This window comes from Passer domesticus, chromosome 1, assembly GCF_036417665.1.
Source record: "Passer domesticus isolate bPasDom1 chromosome 1, bPasDom1.hap1, whole genome shotgun sequence".
NCBI classification, from domain to species: domain Eukaryota; kingdom Metazoa; phylum Chordata; class Aves; order Passeriformes; family Passeridae; genus Passer; species Passer domesticus.
Genome location: NC_087474.1, coordinates 70928394 through 70945819, shown reverse-complemented (window position 1 = coordinate 70945819; position 17426 = coordinate 70928394). Strand labels below are relative to the sequence as shown.

General features: G+C 42.1%; 1 long non-coding RNA gene across 8 annotated transcripts in view; it reads right to left on the bottom strand.

Moving 5' to 3' along the window:
* Positions 1-17426, bottom strand: part of LOC135302482 (uncharacterized) — a 122939-nt gene that overhangs the window by 28440 nt on the left and 77073 nt on the right. For 2 of the 8 annotated variants that reach the window (XR_010364081.1, XR_010364080.1), the window contains 2 exons: positions 16535-16653; positions 2009-2116 (listed from right to left, as the gene is read on the bottom strand). The exons of 4 other annotated variants lie outside the window; for them this stretch is intronic. This is a non-coding gene — a long non-coding RNA (uncharacterized LOC135302482). The remainder of the gene's footprint in view (positions 1-2008; positions 2117-16534; positions 16654-17426) is intronic. 2 more of the 8 variants (XR_010364083.1, XR_010364084.1) reach the window with 1 other exon arrangement.

Genomic DNA, 17426 nt, shown 5'->3' with positions numbered 1-17426 from the left:
GTACATCCATAATAATACAAAAGGAAAGATCTTACCAAGGGGACAAAAGAGAAAAAGCTGCCCCAGAATACAAGCAGAAGTGACCTTTCTTTTACAGTGAAGTTGTGATATGAATGCGAAGATCACTCAGACTTTCCAAGCCATATTTCAACAAATCCAGACACCTCAAGTGCACATCAAGCATTTCCTCCTCTTTTTTTATCTATTTCTTTAATCTGTCTTTTCCAATAAAGACATTCTCTGGATAGGGCCAAAAATATCAAAACAAATTAGAAACCTTTGCCGACCAAGCAAAATGAGTCACTTTTCACAAGCCTTTGATTAAAGGCCATAACTTCTTTCTAGGGGGAAATTAACTTCCCAAATGGCAGAGCAGCACCAGGCTTATATGACACCCAAAGTTCACTTCAGTTCTCTGAAGCGGGAGAAATTTTCTCACTTTTGGTTAATAAATATATCACAGGCTCTGACAATACCTCTCAGCTCCAATCTCTAATGTACCCAAGGTTTACAGCTGTCTGAAGCTGAGATTTGTATTTGGCAGCTTTTCTGGCTATCTTTTTTTTATTTGACATCAAAATGTCATTGAAAAACTACATAGCCTTGAAGAAAAGTCTAACCCAGTAAATCCTGCATTGTTTTTCCCACAGTGGAACAACCGTGCTAGGAGAACTAGAGGGTTGCCATGCCCCACCTGGGGTACAGCCTGGAGGTGGGAGAGTGCCCACTCCCTCAAGAGCACCTTAAAGAAAGCAGATTATGAAGACATGTGTCTTAGTGTTTCAAGAGCTTCTTGGAAGACTTAGGTGGAATAACCCATGATTCTGGATTTGATCAGCTTGAGCCCTGCCAAAACAGAAAATGTGCAGCAATCAAAGCAGCACTTTTAGATGACCGGGAAAACTTTAGGATAAAAAAAAAGTTTATCTCAAATATCTGCTTCAGTGCCATCCTTGTTTGGCAGCACCTGAATGGGGATTACCAAAATCTCAGCCGTGGACTTTGCCATATAAACACATAAATAAAAATCCTGAACAAAAAAGCCTTAAGGTTAGTCATTCTTTTGGCATTAAAGACAATTATCTCCTTTTCATCCCCATGAAGTGCTCCTTTTAGTGGGCTTGCATGGAATAGCATAGGGATGATTGGTCATAGGGAATTATAAAAACACAGAGGAAAAAGAAATAGCAGCAATCACAGGTTCTTCTGAAAGCTCTTCTGGTCAGCTAGGGGCAGGACCTGCTTGCAGACCATCTACGATATTGCAACTTCACTGAGGCCAAGGGGCTGGGCTAGGAGGAAAGTGGTGAGGGTGTATGAGCACACTTCATCTGACAAGGACATTGAAACTGGAGATACAGCCCCCTACAGAGAATCCCACAGCAAAAACTGCCACAAGGCATGCTTATCAGCAGTGGCAAGGGGAATTCTGGAGCTGAAGCTGAAAAGCTGGTATGTTTGACCAAATTAAACAAGTATTCAACCAGAGAGACAGTTTCCCTGCTTGGAGAAGGACTGGTATTCGTGTGCATAGAAAAATACTCTACTACTGATTTAAAACATGAAGAGGGGCAAGAACAGAGAGGATCCAAAATGCAGACAGGTGACCCAGCTCACCATTCAAATAGATCACTGATCTTCTGAAAAGTACGATAAAAGAAGAAGGTCTCAGAGGTTTAGAAAGAGTCACACCTGACACATATCCACTTGACACATGTCAACAGAAAGAGAAGACCAGTAAATCTTACACCAAACAAAATTCCTCTCATCCAAATGGCTGGGGTACTGGAAGGTTTCCTCTGGTTGCTTTGCTGCTTGGCTGTAATACAGCACCATGACTTGGGGTGGGGGTGGGGGGGTGGGGGGTGTGCAGTGTGTGAAATAAGTGAATGATGACACATTAGCAAAAGATTTTGGCTTTTCCATCTCAGCTGGAAAAGAAGGGGAGAGTCTCCTGTCTACCATACCCCATGAAAAAGCGACCTGGAATAAAACTGGTGTATCTTACCTGACATTCTGTTTACCATCCCCTAAATAAAAGGCATGGGAACATATTCTCCTGGCACAGTTACTACCCTTGTAAGGATGCAGCTTATTCTGAGGTACCTGCGTCTCTCTAGGAAGGAAATAAGACAAAGAAAAGGTGCTTGCATTAATGCTGCCTCAGGGCACCAGCAAGTTACGGGTTGGTGGGTTTTACAAGACTACTTACTATGCTATTCAATTAAAAAAAAGAGCAGTTACCATAGCAACACCCACATCTAATGGCTCTTATGCTACCTCTGAGATACAAAGCACCTTCTTACAGAGATACATTGACCAATACAGCATGTCGTGGGAAGTTTTATGCTTCAAGCAATGGTTTAAAGGGGAGAGTGTGCGTTCCAATAACCAGACATATTTATATCCCCAGGTTGTAATATTAATTTATAACAAATTGTTTTCATTCCTTGATATCTCTTTTCTTCCCATTACTGTTTCTTTTCTAATAGCACTTCCATTTTTTTCTTTTCCTCGCCTCCCCAGATGGATGATATTTGATTAAGTACAGGATGAGATTTGCATATGAGAGCTCTGGGATATGTCCCACTGTTAGGTGGGTCATATCTGTCTGTAGATCTCGTATCTAGGAAATGCTACCACCTTATCATAGCTGAGCACTTGTGGTGGCCAAAGGAAGCCGGGGGCGAGTAGGTGTTTGTAGAATGCAGTCTGGCACTATTGGTGGTAAAAGATGGGTTTGCTGTCCTGAAAAGGGATGAAGGGCAGCAATTTGTATTTCCTTTGTCCATCAAGATTAAGTGGGAAGGTGTGATGGTGATGCATCTTCCCCAGAGGTGTAGAAGGGAGTCCATCAGTCTCCTTCTTGTCCTTTGTTACAGGCATGGTTGAATGGGAGAGAAGTTACCTGAGCTCTTGAACATGGTGAGAGCAAAGTTAACACCCTCCCAGACATGCTGGAGCTGGAGAGCCACAGTCAGAAATGTGAGGAAGAGAGAAGGCACAGCTGGCCCTCAGGATGTCCTCCTCACTCCCTGGCCCTCTCTACAGACATTCTATTTCTCTACAACAAGTTACAGAGCCAGAGCAAGATGCTTCAGGATTCTGCATCCATTGTCCCCAACTGCTGCTTTAAATGTACCCCTACCAAGTGGCACATTGCTGGGCCATGGTCACTTGGGCAGGCAGGACTGGCTTCCCTGGGGACATTGGAGGGATGAGGGACAAATGCAAGAATCCCAGAGCTGCTTACATTTCCCTGGACAAAGCCCAGCTTGGGCACTCTGGGTCTCACAGCTTGTGTGCCACTTGAGCTCCTGCTGTGCCTCTGAAATGTGGGGTCAAAGCTGACAATTAGTTTCCAGAAACATAAAAGAGAAAGTGAATCCTCAATAACCTCTGATTTTGAGTCGTCTAATTATCTAGCCAGCTCAGTAGGAGAGGAACAACATGTTTGTCCTTCCTACACCAAATATTGCTTGTAAATCTAAACAAAAAAAAAACAAACAAACAACAAAAAAAAAAAACCAGAAAAACCCACTAGTGATTTAAAGAAAAAGGGATACCAATTAATCACAGTAATTTTTACTTAGATATAGATTATCTTCAGAATCACAGGACACTGCTATTTTGTTACTGCAGCATCACTAAAAAATGTCTTCCATTCAAATTGCAAGATTGAGCATAATTTCCGTGTTATTTTTCTGTGAACACAGGGATCCATGTATTATTTGTGATGTTCCTAATTTTTAATTACCCCAAATTAAAACAATGGAATGATATATGATGAATGAAACCAAGCATATGTTAAAAACGTCTAAACAGTTTTACCTGGCAAAATGAACAGAAATATAAATTGCTTGTAGTGCATATTTAAAAATTCAATAGCAAGCTAAAATTATCATTTGCATTAATGTATTCTGAAATATGAATTATTAAGTGATTCACATTGGTGCAACAAAAGCCAGTTTGGAGAACCTAGCTTTAGCCTGCAGCATTCCTCAGCAGCCTTATCTTCCCAGTCCCCTCTAAATAGTGCTAAATATATAAAGGAGATTCTTCTAATTGGAAAAATGTATAGAGAACACCTGTATAAAAAAAGAAAGCCCTTTACAATTCCAAGCAGCCTTAAAAAAACCCCTCTCAAACAAAAGAAATTCAAATATTCAATGCTATTCAAGTCTCCCATCTCTTTTTCTCTTTCCTTTTTTTAATCCCCTTTGTACTTTGCACTCCTGTAATTTTTTTCTTTGCTTCAATCCCAGCCATCACGTAATTTTTTCTTTTCTTTTTCTTTTCTTCCCCCCCCCCCCCCCCCCCCCCCGCTTTTTTGTCCCTCCATTCTTTGCATAAAGTTTCATTGTTTAGAGGTCAAGGTAATGACCTGCCAGAGGGAAGCGTGGCAGGCGCCTCTGCCTGTGATGCTGTGAAGGAGCTGGGGACGGCTGTGGCAGCATCCCAGAGGAGCACTGGGTGGTGGGACAAGGAGGCTTCCCCACCTGTGGGGCAGGACAGCTGCCTTTCTTCTCTAGGCAGTGTCAGGGGCGCACCAAGGATTGTGCAAGATTAGAAGTCAGACTGAAACATTATCCAGTGCTTCATCCAGTGAAATCTTAGTTCACTGAGTAATACGTCCTCCTCTGCATTGCATAACAAGGGAGAAACCTGTCATGAGATCTTCTGGGTCTGGGGCTTGGGCTTCATAATTCAGGATCCCTTTGTAGGACATTTTTTGTCCCCTGCCTTTTTATTTTTGGCTGAGGAAATGAGATACTGATCCATAGCAAGAAAAACAAATGCTAGTTAAAGAAGAATAGCCCAATGATGGAAAAGCAGCCCCAGGTCACTCTTGGACTCCTGTCCTTCTGTTGTGCTGAAGTCAAGCAACAAGTTTGTGAAAGAGCCAAAGTTTTCAGCCTGTATTCCCAGCACTATGCTTTCACTGTACGAAATTGATTTCCCAGATCACTTCCTGAGCTCCAGATAACTTCAGTGAGAGGACAGTTGCAAAATGTCTGTCTACACACAACTGAGATGCTGCTGCTTCTCAAAACAGTTTGTCAGTCATGAATACCAGCTCTGCGATGTGCATTATACAGCCCAAGTTTACAGACTTCCTTCTGTAGCGAGACACAAAGCTCAGCACTTTGGAAATTGAATTTCTCTTCATGCCATGTGATTACAGATATGTTCTGACTCACTATTTCCATTTTTCTTATGTATTAGTAAAGAGGAAAAAATGGTCGAAGAAAATTAGCTCTGTAGCATTATTTCTATAAAAATTCATTTAATATGCAAAGTGTTACTCTGCTCTGGGAAAAGTGACACCGAAGGACTTACGTGTAATTATGTCTATGTGTTGTGCATATACAAACACACACACACACACACAGAGCGCCTGATGAGCTGTGCTAATAAAGAAACAAAAAGTGGATGTGACATTTACCCAATACAATAAACATAGGTCAAAAAATAAATTGCCACAGGATCATTAGGAGCACGGTTATGCATGAATAGTTTTACATGGCCAGCAGTCTTGCCGCTCCAGCATCTTGTCACCACACAAGCATCTTTAGGAATCCTTGTTCCCTGTAATATTTTAGTCCTGGTCTCAACTCATTAGAAATAGGTATAAACCTTGAAGATGAAGTTTTTCTGCTTTTGTAAAATTTATTAACCTGACTGGATATTTTTGTTATATGATTAAGTTTCAGGGCCTTGAAAAATATTCTGCTGTGTTCTTGGCCCCTGAGATTTCCTGGACCAGAGAAGAGATTCATTACATGCATGCAGGCAGAAGAAATAATCTGTCTTGCATTAGATTTTAATTTTTCAGTTTTCTACATCTTTGAATTTCCCCATGTTCTGGTACCAGAATCCATCACGCTCACTGGAATAGGATCAGGGAAGGCAGGACCTGTATAACAAGTTCCTGCTCATACAAAGCTCCCATATTTGTGCCCAATTATTTGTGCATCCCAGTCCAAAGTGCATCTCTCGACTTGCCCAGGGAGCCCATGCTGTTTTCATGCCCTGTGTTGGAAGACTGAGCATCATTCAGGTTTTGTGGAGATAAATGTATGTGGAGATATGCTCCATATGAACTTCCCGGTGGCCAGGACATGCTGACAGATGAACTGCAATAAGAGTGTCTGCTCTGGCCCATTTTCCCCATACTTACTTCAGACATTCTGAAGTCTCACACTTTTTGCTTTTCATGGGATGTGGTCCCTAATCTGAAGCAAACATGAGTAAAGTGACTGGGCTCCACCTAATGCAGATGCATTTTCAGGTAAACCCCCGGATCCTGCAGGAATGCTTCCAGCCCCTGGTGGTCTACAGCAGCCAGATCCCTCCCATTTCTCCACATTTCTCGGGACAGAACCAAGGCCAACAGTTCCTCCATGTCATCCTGTGCCTCGTTGTTACCCAGATCCAACCGTTCTGGGGAAGGGGACACCTCTCCAGCCTGCTTCACATTCCTTTTTGGTAAGATTTCTAATCTCTTACTGGCCCACTGAGCGTGGGGAGGGAAGAGTTCCTTTTGGGCACCTCATAGCTGGGTCCCAGGAACTCTCCCCTTGTGTCTATCTGCTGAACCTCATGAACTGAGGCAGCAATTACTGCTCGGGCCCCTTCTTGGAGACAGCTTGCTCCCACCTGCCGAGCTTAGCCGGGCAGTGGTGAGTCAGGGGCCATGCTTGCCCATTTCTCCACATTGTTTCACGTTCAGTTAAAAACAAAGCTGTCAGTAATTAACAAAACATGAGCTATTTGAGAAACCAGATTTGCCAAGCTGCTATTTTAGCAAATCATAACGGTGTCGCTGCCAAAATCATCACTTCTCTTCTCCCCTCTGCCCGCCCCCCTCCAGAATCAGTTGTGTGCTGTGAAATTGAAAAATTCTGTGTAAAGGAGGAAAGTGAGGTTCAAAGAGAGCTGTGGCTTTTCAGTTTGTTACACTACCAATGCAAAACATGCCATAAACAAAATTAATGGCACTGTCTAAAAAATTCTCGCTTCTTTGAATTTTTCTTGCTGTCTGAGTAATAATTAGCGAGCTGGTCCTAATCAAACAAAACAATCACCTACCATAGAGCTTTGCGAAACAAAATTAGCATTTTCTCCCTTTAAACAGAGAGAAATTCAGGCTGGCAGAGTTATAGTAATTCATACAATGTGGTTTGTAGGCCAGGAGTGAAGTATGCAGCTCCAAGGACCCAGTCCAGCACTTTGACTGCTGAGCTGCAGTGGTGTCCCCTCCTGCTGCACGTTGGACTCCCAGCATCAGAAGTTATTACAGGCCCCATTCTGCACCATGCTTTGTTAGTGTTTTAAGATGTGCATGATGCTTATATCTCACAAACGTTAACTGGAACAGAAAGCTCTCATTCTCTCACCAGAGTTTCTTAGTATTAGCCAAAACTTAATGTATGGCATAATCTAAAAGACTTTATTGTTTAAAAGTGTATTTTTAAAATGAATCTCAGTATTCACTATCCTTTAGACTTTGTTCTTAGTTCAACCATGCTAGCAAACTACCTTGACATTTCTAAGAAATCAGGCACAATTCAGGTACCAGACAACATTTTTGTTACAGGAACAAAGCTGTATGAGGTCAGACATTAAATAGAGTGGAAAAAGCTATATTAAAAGCCTGAGACAAGACATGAATGGGTCATCAGAAATTTTCTGTCTGACTTCTGTGGACCATGGATGAGGCTATGAAAGAACATTATGATTTCACATGTCAGTATTCAAACTTCAGGATGTCAGAGTTAGGATATTTACACTGCCCCTAGGCATTTGGATTTGGTAGCACTATTTTTCGTATAATCCAGTCTTATAGGAGACAACTTCTTTTAGAAACCATATAATAAATGTTGAAGGATAATTTAATACTGGGATGCTAATGTTAAACTCGCTGATGTAATTGATTAGTGCATCTTTATTGACTCATGGTGACATTTTCTGAAGTGCTTAAACAGCTGAAGAATACAAACTAATTAAAATGAATTTACGTCCCTTTGAAAAACTGGAGGCATTTTCAAAGTTGTCCATTTAGGATACCCTTTTCCCAGTAGAAATGAGAGAGACTTGGAGTGCCAACTTTCTAAAACTAGTTTTGAAAATCTCACCTTTAATTCTTTCTCTGAACCATATTTTAGTATTTTTCCATCCCGATACATTTATGCAAGCACTGTCACTCCATCTTGCTCTTCTAACAGGTATTTTCACCAAAGACAGCAATACTGAAATACTCATGTAACCAAGATAACTCCTCCAGTACTGCACCATCACACTTCTCAACATGTGAGACAACGTCTATCCAGGATTCGATGGAATTTCCTGGAGTGCTTTAGCTCCTATCTAGTTTCCCACTCTCCTCTTGCTGGTTACCTCCTGACACAGACAGTCCCTTAAAGCTAAAATAGTCTGCCACCGGCTGTGAGTGCATATGTAGACATGAAGTTGCCTTATTATCCCTAACAGTGACCCATCCTGGCTGAGAACTTTTCTGAGGGTTTCTATTCCATTGTGCTCCTTCTTGGGAGCTGCACTCACTCTGTGTACCTGACGCGCTGTTAATATGGGCATTAGCTTTTACGATTGCCCTGACCTCGTCCTAGAGGCATTTGCATAATTATTTCATGCTAAGTAGAACAGCTTTATGTCTCGAGGAAGCTTCCTTGCACCATTTCCAACAGTGCACGTGGGAGCTCTAGATTCTGGCATTCCTTTAAAACTGGGTCTCTCATATCTGAAGATATCAGGTACACAATCTCTTCTCCCTTTCCCTCTTCCCAGCACTCGACCTCAAGTGGAATTTAGGTGTGGTCTGGGAGCCCCTGCTTGGCTGGGCTTTAATACCAGCTATTAAACATAGAGGAAACCCACCAAACTTCTGATGTGAGGTGGGTTTCTGATGAACAGCTCAACAGTTACCTGGTTTGAAGTGTTTAGTAGGTCAGTACAGGCAGAAGGGAGGCCAGTGCAGGGCTGTAGCTATCTCCACAGTCAGCAGGCAGTCAGGCATTATAAGGAGAAAGTCCATGGTGTTCCAACACTGAAGTAAGACTGTGCTCAGGGATGCTGTTTTGGCTGCTGCCGATCCACACCAAGACACTGCCTCTTCTAGCCCAGCCCGAGGCATGAATGGCAGCTACCATGCCCACAGCACATCTCCAGGTTTATAGTCCGACCCAGTTAAGGCAAACTGTGTTTGTTTATCCTTGACACTTTTGATAGTAATTTTTTTTTTAATTTGATCATTCTGGCCAAGCAGGGAGTGATGATCATACTGGCAGCAGATCTGAACTCAAGGGGAGAGGGAGGCAAGTGCCTATAAAGACGATAACTGATGAAAATGGGGTGTGTTTGATAATCTCTTAGTTCATATCAGCTGCAGCCAAAAGAGCTGGTATACATCTGATTATAACCTTTGTCTTCTAGAGAGCTCTGAGTCCCTTGGTGGATCTTAGCAGTTTCAAGAAATTATCTGCTATCTGCATATCCTACATTGCTTAGGTATACAAGCAAGATATTCCTTACAGCCCCTCCCTCAGACACTCTGGAGACACGAGACAGATTATTCCAGTCTGGATCCATTCCACTACAATTATCCACTGTTTTTTGGTAACATTTTTTTTATTTAAATAAATCAAGAGGTTTCATTTAGCACATTGCGTTTGTCTTGGCATACACTTCACACATGCAGAAACTCTGTATTAAGGCTTTCATACAGCCGTTAGCAAAAGAATCAGCCAAATGCATCCCTGGTGTGCAACTGTACTGACTTCAGTGAAGTTTCACCGGGGTATCCCTGTTCTGTTGATTTGTCCCCCTTGTTCTCATTTCAAAAGACAAAACAGAGGGAAATGTATGTTTGTATTTAGTGAATGCAACATTTTCCCCATATGAGGTGCATGTAATCCCCTGCACTTCATTGTCTTCTACATTGCTTGCTGCTTTATAGGACTGATTTTCACATTTATCTATCATTCTGGTTTTATGACAGCTGCCATAACAACATGGAGGTTGCAAAAACAAGCAGTAGGAAGTCTGAAAACATTAAAGTCACCACTTGCCCATAAACATAAGCTAGCAACCTTAAAGTGAGCCTGTTGGCACCAGCAAACACAAGAGCAGCAGGAGTCACTAGGTTTTGAGTGCCAGTCACCAAGGATCAGTTCTTGGCCCTATTTCAGTCTAACACCAAAAAGGTAAGAAGAACCAGATCCAGATGGGCTGGGCTGGTCTGAGAGGTGGGCAGGACATCACCTGGCTTGCAGTGCATTGATTACACTGCCTGTGTGTCATGGCTCCAGGTTTGCTTCAACTGGTGTCAAGGTAAGCAGAGCTCTGCCTACTATGAGAGTCCATTCAGAAAAGACAAAGCAGGGTGACACCTGTCAAGGAGGTGAGACTTGGGTTCAGCTAACCTAAACAATAATTTTTGTCACTTTACTATCAAACTCTTTTATCAACAACATGAATGGAAACATAACTGCATTACAGACTGTCATAGAATCACAGAGTCATTACGCTTGGAAAAGAACTCTATGATGATAAAACACTACAGGCCTGGGGACAGTGGCTGGAAAGCTGCCCAGTGGAAAAGGGCCTGGAGGTGCTGGTTAACACTGGCTGAGACAGCGTGTGCCCAGGTGTCCAGAAGCCAGTGGCATCCTGGCCTGTATCAGGAACAGTGTGGCCAGCAGGACCAGGGCAGGGAGTGCCCCCCTATACGATGCACTGGTGAGGCCAAACATCAAATCCTGTGTTCAGTTTTTGGCCCCTCACCACAAGAAAGACACTGATGGTCTGGAGTGTGTTCAGAGAAGGGCAGCAGAACTGGGGAAGGGTCTGGAGCACAAGTCCTGTGAGGAGCAGCTAAGAAAAGTGGGGATGTTTAGCCTGGAGAAAAGGAGGCTCAGTGGTGACCTTATCACTAACTACAACTGCCTGAAAGGAGGGTGTAGTGAGCTGGGGGTCAGTCTCTTCTCACAGGTAAAAAGTGACAGGATGAAATGGCCTTTTTTTTTTTTTGTGGAAAAAGTCGTAAAGCATTGGAACATGCTGCCCAGGGAAGTGGTTGGAGTCACCATCCCTGAATGTGTAAAAAAAGCAAGCGTATAGGGCATTTGAGGACATGGTTTAATTGTGGAGATGGGGTTGATGCTGGGTTAACAGTTGGACATGATGATCTACAGGTCTTGTCCAACCTTAATGAATCTATGACCCTATGGACAGGAAACACTGTTTCTCCTGCCACTCATGCATCTTCCTGCGTTTTGTAGTGGCAGAATCTCTGCAATACTGTGTTTCTGGGTGTTGAAGCACTGATGAGCATTCAGAAAGTATCCATTTAGGATAATGATGGGCTTGGGGCACATGGCTTGGGTACAGACTGAAGGGCACAGTGTGGTTAGCACGGCAAGGAGAAGGTGAAAGACTTATTTAATCACCATTCAAACAGGGTGCAGAAACCTGATAATATGTGGTCTTTTCAATTTAGCAGATATGTAACAACAATCTGTGGCTGAAGTTGAAACCAGTCAAAATCAGAATAAAACTGACATGCATATTTTTAACATTCAGGATAATGAAAGTGGAATTATTTCCCAAGGGCTACAATAGGGTATACACCACTGGAAAACTTTTCAATCAAAAGAGAATGAGGCTGGATTTTTGTTTTCCAAACAGATATGCTCTAATTCAAGGAGGAATTAATTGAGGCCAGTACTGCAGTTTGCACAATAAAACAGATCACATTAAATGTAACCCTTGATGTTTTCAGCATTTTTACTGGCATAGAGGCCCAAAAGCAGGACTGTCCATATATAAAAATAGTCTTATTTATTGACAACACGCACAGCAATAGGCCAGGACTAACATTATTAGGCTAAGCATTCATATGCTCAGTATCCATGGGGCAGCCACCTTGTAAGTCTCTGCTGGCCAAGGTGCTGTCAATCAAGCAGAGAAGTGTCAACCTTTGTTTCTCCTTAGAACATGCAGATGCTCAGTCCTGTTGATGCACTGTCTGCCTCTTCTCTGCCTCCTCTCATAAGGTTTTCAGATTTTGACAAGTCAGTGATGGTTTTCTGCTTTTTCCCCCTACTGAATCTCTGATGGTTTTGTTTCTCTGTTTTCAACCAGCGCTCTTACTGACCTTACAAGCTCATCTCTGTGGTCCCTCTTTGTTTCTGCCTTCTTGCCCATCAAAACCTCTCACCTCCACCTTAAAATGGAAGTGACAGCAACAGCTCATCTGTGTTAAAACTGAACCCTGAGTCACAGAAATGGCTCCAGTGGTAGGGTTTGTTTTCACAGTCAACAAACACACACGGGCCCATATCTGCTCCAAGGCTTCCCCTCATGGTTTGCATCCCATGTGGACATATCTCTTAATGAAAAGTATCTGCTCAGCCTTCTTAGGCATGAGGGCTGCAAGCACATCCAAAGAGATAAAGGGAATGGTTCACACCTTCCTTACCTACCACGTAATGTGAGCCATGACTATGGAAAGCTGGAAAATCAGCAATTAAAAAGTTCTGCTTTTGCCCAAATGTTGAGGGTTATGCATGAGGGCACATGATTAGGATCTCATAGAGACAGAAGAAACTGTTGGATAAGTAGTACTAGGTACTGCTGTACTCTTATATTTCTCATTTTATATCTCTCCTTAAAACTTTACTACTCAGAAAACCCAAAGTCATGTCTGTGTTTGGGGATAATGTATATGCCAAAGTTCAAAGAGCTACACCAATTCTCTAAGGTTTTAAGATTGCCTAAGAAACATAACAGAAAGAGTGCAATTTCCCCTCTTCTCCCATCCCCCTCCGCCCCATTTTCTAAATTCAAACCTTAATTACAAAAAAAATTCAGCAACTTCACCCTGAGTCCTTCAAGAAATATGTAATAATTTGGATAAAATGTCAACAGAATTATGAACATTCTGCAAATGCCCTGTAGAATTAAAGTATTAATTATGGGAATCTCCAGAATGGAAAGCAAAGGATTCTCTAGCAGTGATAACAAGTGGTACCATAGTTGGTCTTTAGCATCCTTCTTCACAAGCCTCTGTAGCCTTCCACTGTCCTGTGAGCTACACAAAACCTGTGCATGCATCCCTCTCAGCATTGCTGTGGCAAGCAGAAGGGGAAAAAAACCTTCCTTCAGTTTTGGTGCAAAGACTTCCTTGGTGGACAGGCAGTTTGTTCTGGCTGTAGTATCTCTTTTAAAGGTTACATATTGCTGTGTCTGGAAACTCTACTTAATGGGCTCTGAGAGTGTGTGTGTGTGTGTGTGTGTGTGTGTGTGTGTGTGTGTGTATGTGAAACTCTGACAGATGGATTATAGAGATTGATTGCACTGGACATTTTTATGTACTTGTAACCTGATAAAAAATATTTCATTTTTATGTCCATAGATACTTTGAGAAGTAAAATAATAACAACCCCCCGCCCCTCACCAGCCAGAAAACCCCCAAACCCACAACACCCTGGCCCCAACCAGCAAAAGCAAAACACTAGCAGAAATGCAAAAGAGTATGAGAGGACAATGACATTATTTATACAAGCACCTACCTCACCTCAAAATAAGACTCAAGTGAGTTGCACCACTAAGAGCTCTCCAAAACCTCCCCATGTGAAACTTGTGCAGGAGAATGTGACATGCTTTCAGTCTGGCTAGGAAGGGAGAGCCCACCTGATGAATCTGGCTAAAGGTAAAACTCATGAGCTGAATGCCACTTCACATCTCTGTGCTAATCTCTGTGCTTATCTCTTTTTCCTCCAGCTTGTGGGAAAGAAATGCAACTCATCTCTTAGCTGTTTCCTCACCCAAAAAGAATCAGCATCAGCAAGGTTCTCAGAAATTTGTACGCATTATTTTTCTTCCTTTTTCAAAGAGTCAGGAAGATTACAGGTAACTGTTCTCCAAGCATTAGAACATTTCTGCTTCTAACAGCAAGGAAAAAAAAAAAACACACAAAAAAACCCACCAAAAAAAACCAAAAAAACCCACAAAAGAAAAAAAAACAAACCCAAAAAAAACCAAACCAGAGCAGGTCACTGCAAACAATTCCTTGCTTCTGTTTTAAATTAAAGCACTTCCATTCTCAGAGAGACTGTTTTGATCTGGATGTTGAGGCAACATTTTTGTTGTTTCTTATTTAAAAGTGCTCATCCATATTCAGTCATGGTAGAGACTGAGCACTTAGGTGTCTGCCTGGGGTGTATGTGTGTGTATGGATGTGTCCTATTTTTGAGCTATTTTAACTTATGCTTCTTATTCTAGTGCTTTCTGATAAGTAGAGTTTATGTCAGAATAATTGGCCTGAGGATTTTTCTTTCCAGTCCAGTACATTTCTGAGGTACAGCTACATGGGAGATAATGGAAATGCCTCTGGAGTATCTGTCTGACAAGGGAAATAGCAAGAGTAAGGAGTGAACACAAAACAGGGACCTTGTCAAAGAGTGTGCAAGTGAATCAGTCCAATCACTCACTGTGGGGGACGTATCTGAACAAATTGAAGCTGACACAATGGTCAATTTGACTGAGGAAAGTATAATTTTGGATTAGGGTGAACACCTTTAATCTGTCAATTGTGGCAGTCTTAAACTTGTAATTGAAAGAGCACAGCACTGCTTTACTCCAGATGTCAGTCAAACCCATTCCCCCTCCTCTGATCACTGATCAGTTTGCAGTCTCTTCTGCATTTACTGATTAGGCTCCTAAATATGTCCTCTTTTAGACAAGATTCTTTGCTCCACCTAAAGAAAATATCAATCTAATAAGAGCAGCCCTTCAAAATAACACTTTGGTTCACCTGATTTTCAAGCAGATGGTATTCAGGGCAGAGGAAATAACAAAACAGAGCATTGCCATGTGTTTAATTTTAGCTCTTGCTCCCTGAATTGCTGTTCAAGCTATAAAACACTATCTTACTTTTAGTGTGCTTGTGTGCCTTGCCATTCCAGAATTGAAGTCATGCCTCTCTAGTGCAATTGAGAATAGGGTGATTTCCACCCTGGGAGCACCACTCTCAGAAAATGGTTGAGTTTCCGGCCCACCTTACTCGTCCCACCTCTCCCAGTCTGGGACAGGTAAGTGAATGATTTCTGTAGGCATCTTACCCTCAAAACTGTTTGTGAAATTACAGACCAAGGATACTGACTCATGAGAAGTAAGCATATATTAACAGCTTCAGGAGAAGAATTACTCCATCCCTACCCACTTGCATGCAGATGGTTCTATGATTTATCAAGAGAAATGGTCCATATGCTGCTCACAGTCTCCTGAGACTTTTACCCTAACATCACCTCTTCCAATGTTTAGATTAAAGCAACATGAAATGGAGAATAAAATTAGCCTGACCTTGCAGTAAGCAAGGAGGTATCAGAATGACTTGCTACATAAGAGGCTCTCAACTTCTTTTCAGCATCTCAGGGCAATTCAAGATCAGAATCATGGAATTTTCTGAGTTGGAAGAGACCCACAAGGATCATCAAGTCAAGAGTTTCCTCATCTTAGCTCATGCTGCAGGTGAGCCATACCCCACAATAATATCCTTCTCTGAATACTGAATTCTCCACAGCAGTTTGAATTCTATAGTCTTTAATTTTATGGTCATCACTGATACCATTGTTTTAAATGTTTGCTGCTATTGCAGCTCTAGAGGAAAAAGGAGATAGGAACCTCTTGTCATTATTAACAGCAATGTTGTCTTTTTGAGGCAGGCCACAGGGAAGTACTGAAGAGAGAAGCAGATTCCCTTTCCCTGGCAGGAGAAAATGCAGCAAAATATTAAAGTAGCTAAGCAAACTCATTTCTTCAGCATGAAAGGTTGAAATAAACAGGCAAAGAAGCATCCCACCCTCCAGAGCTTCTGAAGAGTAAATCATCCAAACTATTAGTTATCCATGCTCTACTCTGTCATTATTCTCTGCCTGTCAGCTCCTTGTAAGGGCTGCCTGTTCCACCCCTCTTGTGTTATTATGGTTGCCATGCCCTCCTTTCACCAGCTCCTATCAGTTATAATGACACAGTGAGGGGAAAAAACCCACACTCAGGCTTCCAAATTACCAGGAATTAGAGGAACAACAATAAAATTGCTTAAAAAATAATAAAAAACCCCAACCAACCCCTCCCCCTCCAACACCCCCCCAACAAACAGAATAAAATAACCCAAATGAGAAAATGAGAGAATTTTGCAATCTGTAGATGATTTCTGCTTCTGGGATTGCATACGTCATTAAGATTTATAGGTCAGTCCAGAGCTTAAAGAGCAGATGTTTTCTCATTATTTATCTTCCTAGCTAAGGCAGAAGATTCCTTTTTAAGGAAATCTGCGTAACACATGCAATGGAAATAGATCAGGTCCTACGATCAGCCTTTTTAACCAGCTCGCAAAGGGTGAGCTGAGACACCCATCAAAGAGAAGTTTCATTTTACCCTCCACAACAGAAAGAAATGTGCTCACTGGTGTCTGATACTGAAAATGTCAAATAACAGAACTGAATTTTACCTCTTATCTGGCTGTCCTCTGACTATAGCTATGAACATTCGGAGAGTATCTTGTATGAACAGTCAACTGGCTAGCAGACTTCAGCTTCTGCTCTTCATCCCAAGACCTGGATTTTTGAGCTTTAATCAAAAGATTATTTTGGTCAAAGTACTATTCTGAATAATATCACTGCTATACATGCTTTCTGTAAAGCACAACCTGTTAGCGCTGTGCTGCAATTCCCCAAACTGATCAGAGTGATGTCACTTTGACAGGCATCTGTCCTCAGCAGAGCCCTGCTGGACATTTTATTTAAGTAGCCACAGAAATTAAGCAGCTTTCAAGGATCCACTTTTCTAACCATTGCACCCCTTTGTAGGCCAATCACTGGGCACTTTGGAAGCAATTTGCACAGGTCATCTTCTGTTATGAAGGTGGAAAGGGAAATCAAAATACAAAATATTCAAACAAAATATTCCAAGAACTTGGATTCTGCATTTTCCTCTTGCATCCCTTCCATCACAAATACCTGATTCAGAGCTACAGAATATCCTTTCTATCTTGTAACATTCTTCCAAAATATATGAATGTTGTGGTGTATTATTTATGTAATGCATTTAGTTGATTTGGTTTATCCCTTGTACCCCTATTGTTATAATGGTATTGCCCAGGTTCTCCCTCTCCCTTGATCGCCCTGCCAATCTAGCCTCTCTCCTCCCCCCTTAACATTGTTACCACCCCTGATCCCTCCCTGGTCTCCTGTTCATCACTCGGTGCCCCCACCTTTTCATCCAGAACCTTCCACTCTGGGCATCGAGTGATTGGATCAAGGGCCAGGGCCCCGCCCCCAACTAGCCCTTATTGGATATCCCAGGTTGTCATTCTCCCTCTTTCCACTCCCTCCTTAACTGTG